A 17,168-nucleotide genomic window follows, 5' to 3' on the forward strand; every position below is an offset into this window, starting at 1 on the left:
AGTTAACATATCTACCTTTTACCTAGGTTATTAAAAACAAAGGCTGTCAAGCTTATGTCAGAATTGGTTCTAATATATCTCAGTCCATACCTATTACTAAAGGGACTAAACAAGGTTGTCCTTTATCCTCTCTTTTATTTACTTTAGTTATGGAACCTTGGGCAAACCTGATTATTGGAAATAGTAATATTAAACGTTGCGATATAAGTCTTAATAAAACTTCAAAGATTCAAATGTTTGCAGATGACATTCTGATTACTTTGGGAGGTAAGAACCCAACAATTCATGAATTATTTAATGACATAGATTACTTTCAAAAAAACTCAGGTCTTAAATTTAATCACAATAAAACACAAATTTGGTTAACTGGCTCAAAAAATATAATATTCAAAATGAATATGAAAAATATATACCACAGTCCCAGCATATAAAATATTTAGGTATAATATCTGCCAATAATATAAAAGAAATACAATAACTGAATTTTGATAATAGTTATTTATTTTATTTTTATTTTATTTATTTTACATTTGTTGACCGGGATAGTCCGACTGGATGCATGCCCATTTTCAGCGGAGGCCCGGGGAGAAAAGCTCCAAGGGTAAGCAGATACAGCATTACATAATACCAGCATTACATATTACAAACAGATTATTTACAGAGATTACATAAGTAAGCAAGTTAAAACAAGTTCCACAGGTTAAAGTTAGTCCTGAGCACAAGTCAGGATTAAATTAAATTACACAGTAAACTGGTTAACAGATTTTTACACATTCGAGTTAGCCAGGCTTGATACATTGACATAGTTATAAAGAAATAGACAAACTAATACAGAAATGGTCTAAAATAAAATTCTTAATAAAAGAGAAACTATCAATCATAAAAATACTTCTTCCAAAAATCGTATACATAGTCCAATCTATTTCTATTCCTCCACCTTATACAATAATTAGAAAGTTTAACACCATGATTAAAACATTTCTTTGTTACCCAATTATACCTAGGAGATCTTTATCATATCATATGTATAGCTGGAATAATGGAGGTATTGCATTTCCAAATTTAGAATTGTATTCAATTTCTTCAGTTATTAAAACTATTTTGCACCTTATATATAGTAATTACTCAGTAAAATGGAAAGATTTTATTCTATCTTCATCATAAAACTTAAAAAATAATAATGATCTCTTTAAGTTAAATCTAGTAAATAACACATTCATATGGAATCTAAAGGAATATTTTACTCTCTGCCCCACTCAAAATTTTATATCAAACTATATCAATATTATTTTAAATATGTCATTCTTAGATTTCAGTCATATGAAGGTTGGTATTTTCTTATTTCTTATTTTCCCCATAGCATACACACATGAGGTTATTTTCTCCACAAATTTTCATAAAATGTCAGTATTTGAACAAAAATGTTTGATTTACTGGCATCAAATGTTAAAAAAAGAATATACGGCAATTCATTGATACTTTATTGGAAGGGAATGACCTTGATTCATCACTATGGCTTGAATTACAGGAAGCCAGAAATTATATCAAAAATAAATTTGATTTAATACCGTCTTCAGTTAAAAAATAATGAATTGCAATCCATTGATACTTTATTGGAAGAGAATGACCTTGATTCATCATTATGGCTTGACTTACAAGAAACTAGAAATGATAGCAACAATAAATTTTATTTAATACCTTCTTCAGTTAAAAAATTAATTCCCAAGCTCATTCAGTACTTTATTTCTATTACTCAACAAAATAACTTAATTAAAATTAGCCTTTCAAATATATATAAAACTTTATTGGAAATATTTCTCTGATATTAATAATAATAATAATCCTTCAGATAAAGATAAATTGAATTTTCTTCAATCAGCAGGTAAAACTACATCATCACTTAAATGGAGAATCTTTACATGGAGATTTTTAAATAGATATTTCATCACTCCGTGTAACATAAATAAGAAAAAATTCTTTGTTGGAGATGTATGAACGTTCAGAATGCTGATTGGTCACACATTTTCTATGATTGTTTGCACTTGAAAAAATTCTGGAGAGATATTAATAATTTCTTGCAAGCAATATTTACTGATAACTTTCTTCTTACTAAATCATTAGTTTTATTTAATTCTCCAATCCCAGCTTGTGTTCAAACTAGTAAATATTTGCTTCTTTGGTCTGTACTGTCCATAGCCAGGAAAGTTGTTGTTGTGTCTTTCGGCTTTTCCCAGTTAGGGGTCGCCACAGTGGAAATCCGGTCCGCTAATGATTGGTAGTTGATTTTTACGTGCTGAGTTACCAGCCCTGACACATAACCATCAATGAAGGTATGCCCATTCACGCATGTCTCCACGCAGAAGATGCTCTAGCTGAGAATCGAACCAGACAGCGTCTTACCGTGAGGCGACAACGCTACCGCAGCACCACCACCGCAGGTTCCATAGCCAGGAAAGTAATTACTAGAAAATGGAAATCATCACAAATTCCCTCCTTTCAGAACTTTAAAGATCTTCTCTTGGAGGTATCCAAGTTAGAAGGAATGACAATTAAGTCTAGATCTTCTAGGAATACAGCAGTGTATATTCAATGGATGAATATAATTGGTTTATTAGAAAATTAATAACTTAAAAGTATTAATCTGCTCTTATTCACTTGTTTTAACTTAATTTGTCTATTTATAGTATAGTGAACATCAATGTACATAGTTCATTCTTTCTTTGAATTTTTATATTAGTGTTTTTAATTTTTATCTTTAATATCAAAAAATATGCTCAGCTTTCTGTTAAAAATTGTAACTTTAAGAAATGATTTCAATAAAATGTATTTAAAAAAAGTAAAAAAGAGGAAACAAAAAAAATTAAAGTTGTAGGTAGAAAAGAGGTTTGATCCTTCTAGAACACCTTTTCAAAGGGGACGAAAGGAGCTGTAGATGAATCTATTTGTACTTCAAAATGGCTATTATTTTAACAGTCTTTAACAAAGTGGTGAGCTTAAAAGTTAATTCCTGCTCTACAATAGAAGCTGAGAAGGAGGGAATGGTCAACTAAAGCAGAAGCTTTAATCAAATCTATAAAAACTGCTGCTGTAAGGAGTCCTTTATTGAAATTTGGAAGGATGCCACCTGTAAGTGTAAATAAGGTGGCTGATATACTTCTTCCTGACTAAAATTGATACTGGTATGGCGAAAGGACGTAGTAGTTTTGAACACATTTAGATAGCTGACTGAATATATTTTTCAAATATTTTACCTAGAGTGGGTAGAATACCGATAGGTTTGAAGTCACTAGTACAAGTGGGATTACAGAGTTTTGGAAACAGATCTGACAGCTGCAAGCTTCCATTCTTTGGGCATGGTGTTTTTGTGATTGTCTAGGTGGCTAACTGGAAGGAGAATGTAATCTTTACAATGAAGGATGAACCAAGGCAGGAAGCAATCCACTACTGCTGGAACATCAGAAGGATTCATAGGTTCATAGATTTATGTACTAGGCTAATGGCCCTGGAGCCTTTACAAGCCTAGCCCATAGGATTAACCTGGCATCATGCCACCCGACCTTAGCTCCCAGTGCCTCTGTTGAGTAGAGCCACTGAAGTGATCCCCGGGGTGAATTTTCTATTTCTCATCCACTCGTCAAGATTTCTCTTGAAGAGGGGCAGTGAGGGACTCTGTTTGACATGTATGGGAAGTCTATTCCATAGCATGGGCAAGCTCTGGGTTATGAACCTGTCCCTTCAGCACGTTCTGTTGATTGTGGTAATGAGGTTGAGATCTCTGGAGCATGTGGTGCAGAGGGATTGGGATTTCTTTAGGTGTAGCATTTCTAGCAGAGCTTGGTCAGACATGGGTTTATAAGTCAAGCAGAGATCGCCTCTAAGTAGATGATATGAGACAGAGAATAGTTGGAGTTTTTTGAGTCTGTCCATATAGGGCCAGAGTTTAAGGCCTGGGATCCTCTTTGTGAGGTACTTTTGTGGCCTCTCCAGTTGTTGCAGGTGTCTAGTGGGGCACATGCCAAATTGGCCATTGTACTCAATGATTGGCCTAATGAGGGAAGAGTAGAGTGAGACAATGACCTCTTTCATACTGGATGCAAAACCCTTAGTAATGGTTACACCTACCCGAAGTGTGCCCCATCTCTGCTTAGCAGTCCTGCGGTCTGGCTGCTCGTCGTGCCTCCTGTCTACTACCAGTGAGCTCCCTCTATTCCTCCTACCCTGGAAAGGCATAAAAAACTACTCAGGAAGGGAAACACAGATACACAGCAACTACTCGAAAGAAAACCATCTCCAGGTATCCTGTGAAGACACCTTTCCTGCAACTTGCCCTATAGAACATCATTTCTTCCTCAATAAAAAAGTTCAGTGTACGTGGCTTAATAACACAATTCTTATATCACTATTATATTTGTTTTACCCTTGTTAACTATCTTATTATTACATACTGCTCCTGGGAGATAGCAGCCAGCCACAGCCCGCTCATACCCTTTGCTCTACACAAATTTTGCAAACTTTACTTTCCTATTTTCCCTCACTAGACTTTATATTGGATATATTATTCCCTGCTGCCACTTCTCTTATTTACCAGTAGGTGGCACTATACCCATAAATTGGTCTGTAATCTGATACTATTAATCCCTTGACTAAGAATGTAGCAAGACCCTTTTACCTATAGCTCTTCTTACAGTGTTCTTTCCTATCTGTTCCTGTCTCACCTCACTTACTCCTACCCTTGTCCACTATTACCTTTTTTCTGGCTTAGATTCTTAATTCTCCTTAGCTACACTTACCTCTCTGCTGTAGTCTTTACAGCTACAGATTGTTTTTCTCACTGTGCTTGTCCATCCTTTGGCTCTACCCGCTCCGTTCGCCCTGCGGGCTCACTTCGCTCCCCTAACCTACCCCCAAATTCCACCCACCCCCAGTGGTCCTACATTTATTCCCCCTCCTACTAATCCCTCCCACTTCACTAACCAATCCTCTTACTCCTCTTCCCCACCCTTTCCTCCACCTGACTATCTTTGCCACACCCCCTACCTAACAAATATCACCTTATACTTTTCTACTTCTCTTTCATTCCCAACTAACAATGCCCTTCCCCCTTGCTTCAATCCTCACCGCCTTTACATTACTCTTCCTTCTACTACCTCTTTACCATGCAACCTCTTATACTCATCTTTACTTACTCTCTTCCCCTACTCCACCTCACAACTTCCTTACATCCCACTATCACAATATCACAGCCTCCCTAGTTCCCTCCCAGCCTATCATCCTCCTAAAAATAAAATTGTTCCCAAACTCAACTAATGACTTTAAACTCAAACTAAAACTCTACCAAACTCCTTTACCCAAATCAAAACACAACAAACTTATTCCCCTCACCTCTTTCCTTCACTTAGCCGGTGATATCCACCCCAATCCTGGTCCCAACTCCTCTCAAACATACCTCCACAGCTCCAACAACAAATTCCCTAATAAAGACCTCAAATTCCTCACCATCAACGCCCAAAGCCTACTAAATAAAATAACCTTCTTTCATGTCTGGCTCAGTCACAACCAACCAGATATATTAGCCATCTCTGAAACCTGGCTAAAACCTCATATAAATGATTCTGAATTCCTTCCACCCGGATTTCACTCTCTCTGATCTGACCGCCCAAGTAAAAGATGTGGTGGTGTAGCTTTAGTCTACTCCAACTACTTATCCATCACTCCATATCCCAACCATATCCCTTCTTTCTCTAATGCTGAACTTGTTATTGGCCTATTAAAACTAAACATCCATAAAAGCATCTGTATCATCTCCCTCTACATTCCTCCTGGCAATAACACTAACACCCTAGAAGACATTTTCTCCTGGACCTCCTCCAATATTAAACTAGAAACCTACATCCTAGGAGATGTAAATATTGACTGGGGAAAAATCAATAACCCCAATCCCACATCAACTATTAACCTATTCACCTTTACTCAACTTACCACCTTCATTACTAGACCTAATAAAACCTACCCCCCTGGCTCCATACTTGACTGGATCCTAGTAACTCATCCTAACAAAACCATAACTTCAGGAGCCATTCCTGACTCTCTAGGAGACTACCTCCCTGCCTTCACCATTCGAGCTACTCCCTCGTCCTCACACTTCCATCAATACATTCCTACTCGCAACCTTACTAACTTTAACTCCACTACTTTCACTGATTCTCTCAAGCTAACCAACTGGAACCCCCTAAAAATTCTTCCTACTAACAATCCTTAATTCCCTGGCCCCAATAAGAAATAAAAGAATTAAAACTAAAACCTCTTGTTGGCTCACCAAAGACACAAAAAACACCATGCTACAAAGAGATAAAACCTGAAAAATCTACCTCCGCAATAACCAACCTGATACATTACTAAAATATAAACAGTTGAGAAACCTAGCCAAAAAACAAGTCATTAGAGACAAAAAGTCATACTACTTAAAACTACAAGAAAATCATGCTAATAATCCTAAGCCATTCTGGAACTCTATTAATTCCCTCTTAAGGCCTGGAACAAAAAACAACCCCTGTTCTGAAACTAGCAAATCTGACTCAGAAATTGCTACACTATTCAATACCTTCTTCACCCCCTCCATAGCTGAGCTTACTAAGACCTTTACCTACAATAACCCTCCTCCCCTCCCTGACCAATCCTCCCCTCTCGCACCTCACCATCCTAATTTTGAACTTAAACCTGTCTCCACCAACCTAATAAAGAAACTCCTCTACAAACTAAAGCCTTACTCTAATGCCCCTGATAGCATTCCATCCTCCTTCTTAAAAATAGCCTCAGATGCTATTGCTCTGCCTATCAGTATCCTGATCAATAGAGCTATACTCGAATCTTACGTTCCCAAACTTTGGCGAACTGCATATATCTTCCCACTCCACAAGGGTGGCAAAAATAACAATGTCTCCGACTTCCACCCCATAGCCATCCTCTCCCCTATCTCCAAAATTCTTGAAAAATGCATCCATCTACAGCTCTTACCATTCCTTACCAAATACCAACTACTTTCCCCCACCCAACATGGCTTCCGCCCAGGACATAGCACTAACTCTGCCCTTCTCTCCTTCTTACATACTGTCAATTCAGCCCGTGACTCTGGTCATTTAGTTTCGTCCATCTTGCTGGACCTATCTAAAGCTTTTGATACAATCTCCCATACCCACCTCCTACATCATCTCTCTAACCTTAACCTTTCCCAAGAAACCCTTTCTTGGTTCTCCAGCTATCTTTCAAATAGATCCCAAGCAGTGAAATGGGGCCAAGCCACTTCCTCTTTCCTCCCTACTCCCACTGGAGTACCCCAAGGTTCCATACTAGGCCCTTTGCTATTCAACATCTTTATTAATGACTTCCATAAAGCCATTCCCAACTCCAAAAATTGTCCAATACACCGACGATTCCACTTTGATTTGCAGCGCCACTAACCTAGCTGAGCTCCAATCTTTGACTCAAAATGCCTTCTCTACCACTGAAAACTGGATGCTCCTAAACCACCTATCTCTTAACGCCAAAAAAACAAGATCCTTATATTCTCCCCTTCCAAAACTTCCCCTCTAGATGAAAACTCCCTTCATATCACCAGCCTTAATAACTCACAAATAGAGATCGTACACTCTGCCAAACTTCTCGGTGTTACTATAGACGATCAACTAAAATTTAGCTCCCATATTCAGCAGAATATCAAAAAAACACACATAAAACTTGGCCTACTTTACAGAAACAACCACTTCCTCTATCCTTCCTCTAGGCTAACTCTTGCCTCTCCCTATCTTCTTCCCTCTCTCATGTATGGCTCTCCCCTGTTCTCTAATTTATCTTCCACACTTACCTCCAAACTAGAGATATGCTACAACAAAATTGCTAGATTTGCCACCAGTGCCAAATCCTCCTCTCACCATTGCAATTCCCTTCACTCCCTAAACTGGCTTGAACTCCCCAACCTACTTGACTTTCATCAATTGACCACAGTCCATAAATTATTATTCCAACCCTCAAACTGCCCCGCACTATCCAACATACTGCAACCATATTCCCCTCCTAGACCTCTCAGATCTTCTCACCAAAACCTGCTTACCATTCATAAACCTAAGCGCCCAGCAGGCCAGCTTCTCATATCCTTTGCCCTAGCAAAAAAATGGAATGCTTTGCCCTCCTTTCTATGGTCCTGCAATAACCTCAATAACTTTAAATCTCAACTTCATTCTTACTTCTTCCTAAACAGGAAATGTAACTGCACTCTTCCATCCTTGCCTCTCAAACCCTCCTTTCCCTTCACTCCTGGCTAACCTCTCCCCTTCCTTACCCCACTCTCAATCACTTATTTGTTTCTCATGACTAATTATTACATCCAACTATTTCACTGTATACTCTTTTTTCTCCAAAACTTAATTGTAATATATTGATTGTTTACTGCTTTGGAGATTGAACCATATTGTTTATATTTGTATGTATTTTTTTTATTACTATGCATTTTTTACTATGATAGACAAACATGCATCTAATAAACTTACTGTGGAGCTTTTCTCCCCGGGACTCCACTGAAAATGGGCTCCCCAGCCCAGTGGACCTCCCCGGTAATCAAACTGAATAAATAAATAAATGTGCCACATAGAAGGACTTTCTGACCACAGCTGCTATGTGGTGGTCAAAAAAGAGGTTGCTGTCAACCTGTGTTCCCAGATCTCTTATAACGCCTTCTGTGTTCAGTGGACTACCATCGATGTGATAATTCATGGGAACTGTTTTTTTCCCAAAGGGGATGACGAGGGTCTATATCAGAAGAGTGAAAGTTCACAAGAATGAATGCTCAAACATCGAAAAAGCACAAACATCGAACTTGATATTGTGGGGGGATGCGCCCCCCACACCCCCCGCTAAATATATATTCCAACTCCGAGGTCACACTACAGTGAGGAAGTGGCAAATATTCCTATCCTCACTGTACTGTGACCCCAGAAATAGCATTTCAATGTCTGGCATTTTCAATCGGAAGAGCATTCGTTCTTGTGAACTTTTGCTCTTCTGATATAGACCCAATGACGACACATTTTTTTGGCATTGAGCTTAAGGCCATGGTTCTGACACCAGCTGTTGGTCTCAGTGAGGCCTTTCTGTAGGATGTCAACATCACTTGAGGAGTTAATAATGGCTCCGAACTTGCAACCGTCTGTGAACTTTGTCAGCCAGAGTCCCTTTGTGTTGGCCTGGACTTCTGAGAAGTAGATACCAAACAGGAGGGGACCCAGGACTGATTCCTACGGGACTCCTCTCGTGACTAGTCATCAGTCTGACTTGGAGTCAGGTACTTTCACACTGTGGGTTCTATCTGTGAGCCAGTTTGCAACCCACCTAGTGATATAGGGGTTGATGCCTAGCTTAGTGAGTTTTTCTATGATTCCTGAATGGGGAATGGTATCAAAGGCCTTGGCCAGATAAAGGTAGGCTGTATGAACCACCTTGCCTTCATCCTCAGCACTGGTGACTGACTCAAAGAAGTTGACCAAGTAGAGCAGGCATGATCTACCCTTCACAAAACCAAACTATGTGGGATCCAGAGTTTGGAGATTCCCTATATCCATGTTTATTAGGTCCATGATAATGCGTTCCATAGCTTTGCATATCAGGCATGTCAGGCTAATGAGGCGATAGTTCCCAGGGTCTGTAGTCACTCCTCCTTTGTGGAGAGGGATGACTATAGCAGTGCGACATGTGGTAGGGACAAAGCCTGAGGTGAGGCTGTGATTGAACAGGGCATACAGATGAGGTGCCAGTTCACTCTGTAGTTCATGTAGGACACAGCCAGGAATATTGTCAGGTCCCATAGAAACTGTATTCTTAGCCTTGGACAGTGCTGTTTTAACCTGTGTAGCAGTAATACTGAATGCCTGGCAATATACTGGTATTGTTATTGGCTCTTTGGGAGGGAGATAGGGGTAAAGTTGGCGCTGAATCTGTCGGCCAGTATATTGGCAATATCTGTTGGCTCGGTATAGGAGGTACCATTGTGCAGTAGCTTAGAGCAAATCTGGGTATTGTTGTGGAGATTCTTTACATTACTATAGAAACCCTAGTGGTTGTCTTTACTATCTTCTGCAATTCTGTTTTCATAGCTAGCTTTAGAGGATTTGATGAGGGATCTCAACTTTTTGTTGAGGCTGCTAATAGAGTTTTTCCAGTCTTGGGACTTCACCTTATTCCGTATCAGTTTTCTCCTTCTGTTGTAGAGTTTGTTTATGACAGGGGACCACCAGATTGGCTTCCTTTTTTTGGAGGAGAGTATTTTGGTTCTATTAGATATGGCGAGATCCATGCATTTGTTTACATGTTCGTACAGTGCATTGGTGTATGATTTGGTGGTCATGCAACTATTCTCCATTTGCATAGGTGCCGTGAAGTTAGCCACTTCTGTTTTTAGGAATGCAAAATTAACTTTGGAGAAGTTTTTCATGGTGGTTACCTTTGTGGGGAGTTGGGAGGGATGTGGATTTCCAAGGTGATTAGTTTGTGGTCGGATCTAACCAGGGAGGATTTAACTATTGGTGTAGAGCAACAGTCACCCATGTTAGTAATGATCAGGTCAAGGATGTTGCTACCTCTAGTGGGGGTAAGAATGAGCTGGTCCAGGGCATTGGAATTAATGAATTCCAGGAAACTTTGGGCAAGTGTAATGGTATAGGAGTAGTTTTGTCAGTTAATGGAGGGGTAGTTGAAGTCGCCCAGTATGAGAGTGTTGGGTTGGACCCTAATATTTTCCAAGGTGCTTTGGAATGTGGAGTGTGAGTCTTGGGACATGGTTGGGGACCTATAACAGGCTACGACCTGAATTGCTGTCTTACCTAATGCTAGCTGCAGCTGAAGCATCTCTGATGTGTTATGTTGGGCTACCATTCTGGAGGTGTGTGCTTCCTTTATGAATATAGAAACACCACTGCCTTTGGAGCTTCGGTCCAAGTTCTGGGGCTAAAAGGTGTGGAATGAGTTATAGCCTGGTAGTGCGGGGGTGCTTTCTGCTGCCTTGAACCAGGTCTCTGTTACAGCACAAATATCGATGTTCTCCATTTTAAGGAGTGCTTTGAATGAGTGCATTTTGATAATTAGACTTCTAGCATTGAGCAGCATGACCCTCAGATTGCACTTGTTTGTAGCTGTTACAGTAGTAATTTGGTCTTTGGAACACTGCCTAAAAAAGGCACTAAGGGGTGGCAAGAGCCTTGGCCAGTATCCAGAAGCCCAGGTGTGACAGATGCAGGTCATCTCTGGCAAAGCATCGAGGTCTGTCAATCATGTCATCTGAGGCAGATGGATACTGGATCCCCTTAGAATGACACCAGAAACTTAGCCATTTGTTGAAATCAATCATTTTCTGCTTCTACTGTGGTGTCATACTGGATGATGGTATGATGCTGCTCAGGGCTGGGGTCATACCTGCCTGAGCTACATAATCTGAGAGCTCCTCCATGTCTGTTTTCATATAATCCAGGGACTTTGGCACCTCTCAGAAGCTTACAAACAGTCCTGGATACAGCAAAGCTGTATCTGGACTAGACTAGTTACATGAAAGGTAGGAAACAAGCACAAATGTGGGCTTTTAGACCAGAAAGTTGAAAGAGATGGAAAAACTGCCCTAACGGCCAATAAACTACAAATTTTCGGCCAGAAACCACTCCTCTTGTGATAGATAGGCTACCTAGTGCTTACCACTCCCACTGATAAGCTAGAAGGCTTCCCTCCAACAAAGAAAGGCTTGGGGGGCTCAGAAGCTTACAAACAATCCTGCATACAGCAAATCTTTATTTGGACTAGACTAGTTATAGGATAGGTGGGAAACAAGCACAAATCCAGGCATTAAACCAGAAAGTTGAAAGAGATGGAAAAAACTGCCCAAATGACCAATTATACTACAATTTCTGGGCCAGAAACCACTCCTCTTGTGGTAGATAGGCTACCTAGTGCTTACCACTCCCACTGATTCCTTTCTATTTGTCTCAGTACATCCTTGGACTTTATAACTTTGAAGGAGAGCAGCGAGGTGTGTATTCAGAAGGTTCAAAATTATTTTGGTTGGAGGTTACTAAGTGTGGATGTGTAAAGGGAAGAGAGGAACATTTCTGAGGAAGTCGTGTGCAAAGGACAGTCAAATACGTTGATGTGGTTGAATTTAGGGGTGTTTTGGATGTATACAGGAATATTGTTCACTGGATTACAGAATTGTTTCTGATTGTTTAGGTTAGATATTTAGCATGTTTTCAGGAGGTTTGTATTATGTCTCCTTGTTGCTTTTATTGCTAGGTGCCTTAGCTCGCTGAACTTCTGTTAGGAATGAGAGAAAGGTCTCTAAGTTTGGATAAGACTTTAGATTCCTTTATGATTCACAGTTTTTGAGTGGTTTTATAAAGTCTGGAAGTCATTGAGAAATGTTTGTGGATAACTATTTGTTTGTAAGTGAGGAAGCCACAAAGGAAGGTTTGTGTATTAGTAGTTTAGGTTACCTTTCATTTTTTGGGGTACAGATGTTATTCTTGTACCCAGGTCTTTTGGTATTTAGTTTTGGGGGAAGTTTATTATTGGAGATTTTAGGTAGAAGTAATGGAACAATGGTTACTAAAAGACAGTGGCAGAATGAACAAGGATGCAATTTTTTGGAGAGTTTTTTTTTTTATAAAGTCTGATAGAGAATTACTGTATGATTTAAAATTGTCTCCTGTGGGCTCTCTAAATATTTGGGGTGAGACCTTGCTTGGTGAGGAAGTCTAGAATTTCTATATGGGTTGGATTAATGAGGTTCAAGTTAAACTCTCTTAGGATGGTGATACCCTTAAAGAGTTTGCAGTGCTGCAATATTTAATTTAAGAGTGAATTAAATTAATTTGGATAGCAGGATGTGTCTAGTCTTCTACAGTTAGAGTGAAAGAGTAGTTGAGTTTTACTGGAATAATGAATGCAAATGAGTCATGGGGAATCGAGGAGAAGCTTTTTGTAGTAAGGGTGAGTGTCCGTTTATCTTTGAGAAGAATAAGTGCTTCAGCTTGTTATCTGGTCTTGTGACAGATAATTATAACCAAAGAAGTAGTGTCCAAGATTTTGTATGTTTAATTTAAAGGGGCATTATCTCGTTTCTAAAATCACATTTCTGCCTCGGACTGAAGCACTGTCACTCACTTAGGTAATCACCTCCCTTTTTGTGACATCACTCATTGTATTATAGGTTCATAGGTTAGTACTAAGCTAACTGCCCCTTCGAGCCATTTTAAGCTTAGCCAATTATCCCTTGTGAGACTCAAACCCTGCACCTTGTGTTTGTAAGGCAAACACCTTAACCATTAGGCCACCCTCCCAATTGTGTTCTAACAATCCTAATCATGGCATTAAGTTTCTTTAAAAAGGTGTGCAAACCTCTATTCCAGTTGTGCTTTTGTTCCCTGTAGAATAAGAGACCCAGCATTTGATTTCCCTGCTTCACACAGTGCTGCCTACTCATTAGTGTTTTGTTTATGTACTGTTGTTATTTAACAGAATAGTAAGCTTGTGGTTTGAGAAATTGTATTGTTTAGTCAATATTTTACATTAATAAATACATATTTGAATTAATTGTTGTTACTTTATTAGTTTTAGTGTTATTTAGCATTTTAGTTCAAAATATAAAATAAGTGTAAAATGAGTATAAAATATTTTATAGAAATATAAAGCAAAAATAATTACATATAGCATGTAAAAGTAGAGGAATCCACTTACATAAAGCAAAGCACGGGTACTTACTGAGAGGAAAAGAGAAGTAAAGCAGTATCTTTAGCTGTCAGAAGCTTTGCTGTTCAGTATTAGAAGAGAAAATGTAAATCCTGCACAGGTCTTGCACAACACACGACAGGCATGCACTGACTCAATCAATGTAAAATGATGTGTGTGCTGTGCAAGACCGGTGCAGGAATTACATTTTCTTTTCTTATATTGAACAGCAAAGCTTCTGAGAACTAGGGGGTTATGAAAGTAATTGTAGCATGTTTTGGTACTCGGTCTTGATGGTTAGTAGGTGTTTTTTAGCCAAATGACAGTGCTTGTCTGATCTGTGAGATACTACTGTTACTAAGGTTCTATTGCTAGTTTGGGGGTTGTACGTGGTGGAATGCCGGAGTTGTATCGCAATGCATTAATTACTAAGTGCGATTTATGACATGTGATTACACACTGTGAGTTGTGCACCCTTGTTAGATGTAATGGAATTAAGGCAAACATTGATGGGGGAATTTATATGCCAATTTACTATGCTTTGGAAGAGGGCTGTTATATATTTTTATTTTGTTGAGAATAAATGGATTGAAAGTTATATACATTAATTCGCTACTTCATCATGTAAAACATGGAAATCATCATGTAATTTGTAGCCAAGTAAGTAATTTGTGTTGGAACTTAATTTGTACTTGAGACCTGTGCCTGAAGGAATGCAGGAAGTATGTGCAGTTGTAATGAGAACACTGGCCCACTTCCTCACTGCGTTACTGTAATAAGCATAGAAGAATTTGAGACAAGTACGTTTCTGGATTTGACTCAATCGTATTTGTTGGATGGATTAGCTGACCAAGCTATCCTTTACATCTTTCTTTGCCATTTATGCAAACAGCTCTGTGTGTGTATGTGTGTGCCCGCATGTGTGTGTGTGTGTGTGTGTGTGTGTGTTGGGGGGGGGGCTGTCATCCACATTCCACATTTTCTTTTCCAAACTTGCATATGACATTCTGTTAGAACAGTAATATCTTAGTTAAAAATACTTAAACATGTGTGTTTATCTTAGCTTAGTTCATTCTGATGAATGTGGCAGAGCAACTGTCCAGATTTTCACCAAATGTCCTGATTTTTGCCTTATTTTTGGCTCTATTCCTCATAAAATTTGTGGTTTTCTGCCAAATCTGTGAGGATTCAAGTAACTAACTAATGACATATATTTTCATTTCAGAAGTTATACACTTCAGAAAATACAAAAAAACCCTGCAAATCCAATTTCTGTTATTCTAGTGACTTTCTAATATATAAGAGCAATACTTAAAACCAGTGTTTATTTTTGGGCATTTGTCCGTCCTTCACTTTATGCTTTTTCCAGATTTGTTGCGTTAAGACATTGAGAGATATGTGTCAAAGTGGGAAGTTGTCCAGAAAGCTAAATAGTGGGATTTATTTACCCCCCAAAAATATTTGTATGTTATTCATTTTGCTATACACAGTATGGAAAACTTCATGAATGCATTGTGTGGGAGCAATAGAAATGTGTTAGAAGTGATGTGCTAGGACTTCAGTAAATGCCCCTGCTCTTCTTTCTACTTTTCCCTGTTAGGGGTCACCACAGCGGAACTCTGGTCCGCTAATGACTGGCAGTAGATTTTTACGGTGCCGAGGTGCCAGCCCGACAGCCAACCTTCAACGAAGGCACACCCATTCACGCATGTCTTTCAACCGGGGGGAGGATATGCAGACTCCACACAGAAGGCGCTCCAGCTGAGAATCGAATGGGAGAACATCTTGCTGTGAGGCGACAACGCTACCGCTACACCACCGCGGCTTTACCTTACTTCAGTAAATGCCCCTAATCTTAATAAATTGCTGTGGGATGTTTCATGTCCATCTGAACTTTCACCCACTTCTCATGCAGGTCTGGTAGGCAGAGTTATATCACATCAGTAATGCTGCGGCACTGTGTCGATACTAGAAAATGCCATGCAGCTAGAGGGCAGAAATTATTATTATACAGATGTTTTTTATTGTGTCAGGGTGGACTTGTATCTGGAAGTTTTCTATGCAGTTGACCGTGGCAGTTTTCATTAATAGATTATCTAGCTGGAATATCAGAGAATTCCTCTGTATACAGATAATGTGTCACTGAAGGTGGTAATAAAGCAGCTTTAGAAAATGTTTAGAAAATGTTCAGATTTACATATCGGCTTAATAATTTTAAGTGAAATTTCATGAAACCTACCTTATTTAACAAACTGCCAAAAGTTAAATACTTGAATAAGTAACATTGTGAAGGTGGTTTTAGCAATGACAGAGCTGCATGAAAATGGAATTTTCCTTTGTAACCAGCAGTACTGATGTTTGCATGTGTTAGAATCACTTTGGAGATAATTTTTTTGAGGGTGCATAAGACACTTCCCATAAACAGCATGCATCATACATGCTTGTCTCCCCAGGTTTTCTTTGGTAGTGGTTTACCACTAGAAAGAACAGAATGAAGGAGAGCGCAGACTGCGTGCACCTTATTGGGGAACAGATAGAGTGCATTTAACAAAGGATGACCCTTCTTACTGAACTGTTGTGGTAAGTCTGCAACTTGTTTCAGATAAGAAGAGATCCACCCTTGGTAGAAAACAGGAAAAAATGTTTGGTTAATGTGCCCTGCTGGACAGCCTAATGGAAGAGTAATGTGATGTGACACCAGATAAGGTGCAGGTCATTGAGAAGAACAAACCAGGACAACTCCTCCTTTTTCTACCCTTTCCATTTTACAAAAAAACCTGTTTTTAAACAAGGACTGTTTGTGAGCTTCTGAGCCCCCAAGCCTTTCTTTGTTGGAGGGAAGACTTCTAGCTTAATTTTGTTTCTTAGAACTAGCCATTAGTTTCAGCACTCAAATTTGTTTCTTTGATCTCAGCACTTGTTCAGAACTCATTGTAAGCACTAAATAAGCTACACATTACTACAGCACTCAACTTTCCTCACTTGTCTGGAGGAAAACAGTTTTTAGTACTTAATAAATAAGCACCTATCCAGGCATGTCTAAGGATCAGCTGCTGGGGTTTTCTCCTGTCTACCTGATGAAGCAAAGCTGTCTTCACCCAGGACTGGACTAGACGGTGAAGAGGAAAAGGTAAACACTTGCACCACACCACACCACATTCAGTACATGGTATCTCAAAACCTATACCACCAAAACACACACATAGAAACACAAAACACACACCTACATTTGTGGAGGCTCTCAATAAAAATCTACCCAAGCAACAGGGGCCTCCAAAGCAGAAATGCAAGCAACCTCCACCCCCCAACACAACCCAAATGACACATAGCCCACAAACTCAGTGTGCCACTCAACCACAACCCATAAGGCATAACAACGTACTCAACACTCTAGTCATAGGTGACTCTATAGC

The sequence above is a fragment of the Protopterus annectens genome, chromosome 13.part0 (genome assembly GCF_019279795.1).
Source record: "Protopterus annectens isolate FY-2018-M chromosome 13.part0, PAN1.0, whole genome shotgun sequence".
NCBI classification, from domain to species: Eukaryota; Metazoa; Chordata; order Ceratodontiformes; family Protopteridae; genus Protopterus; species Protopterus annectens.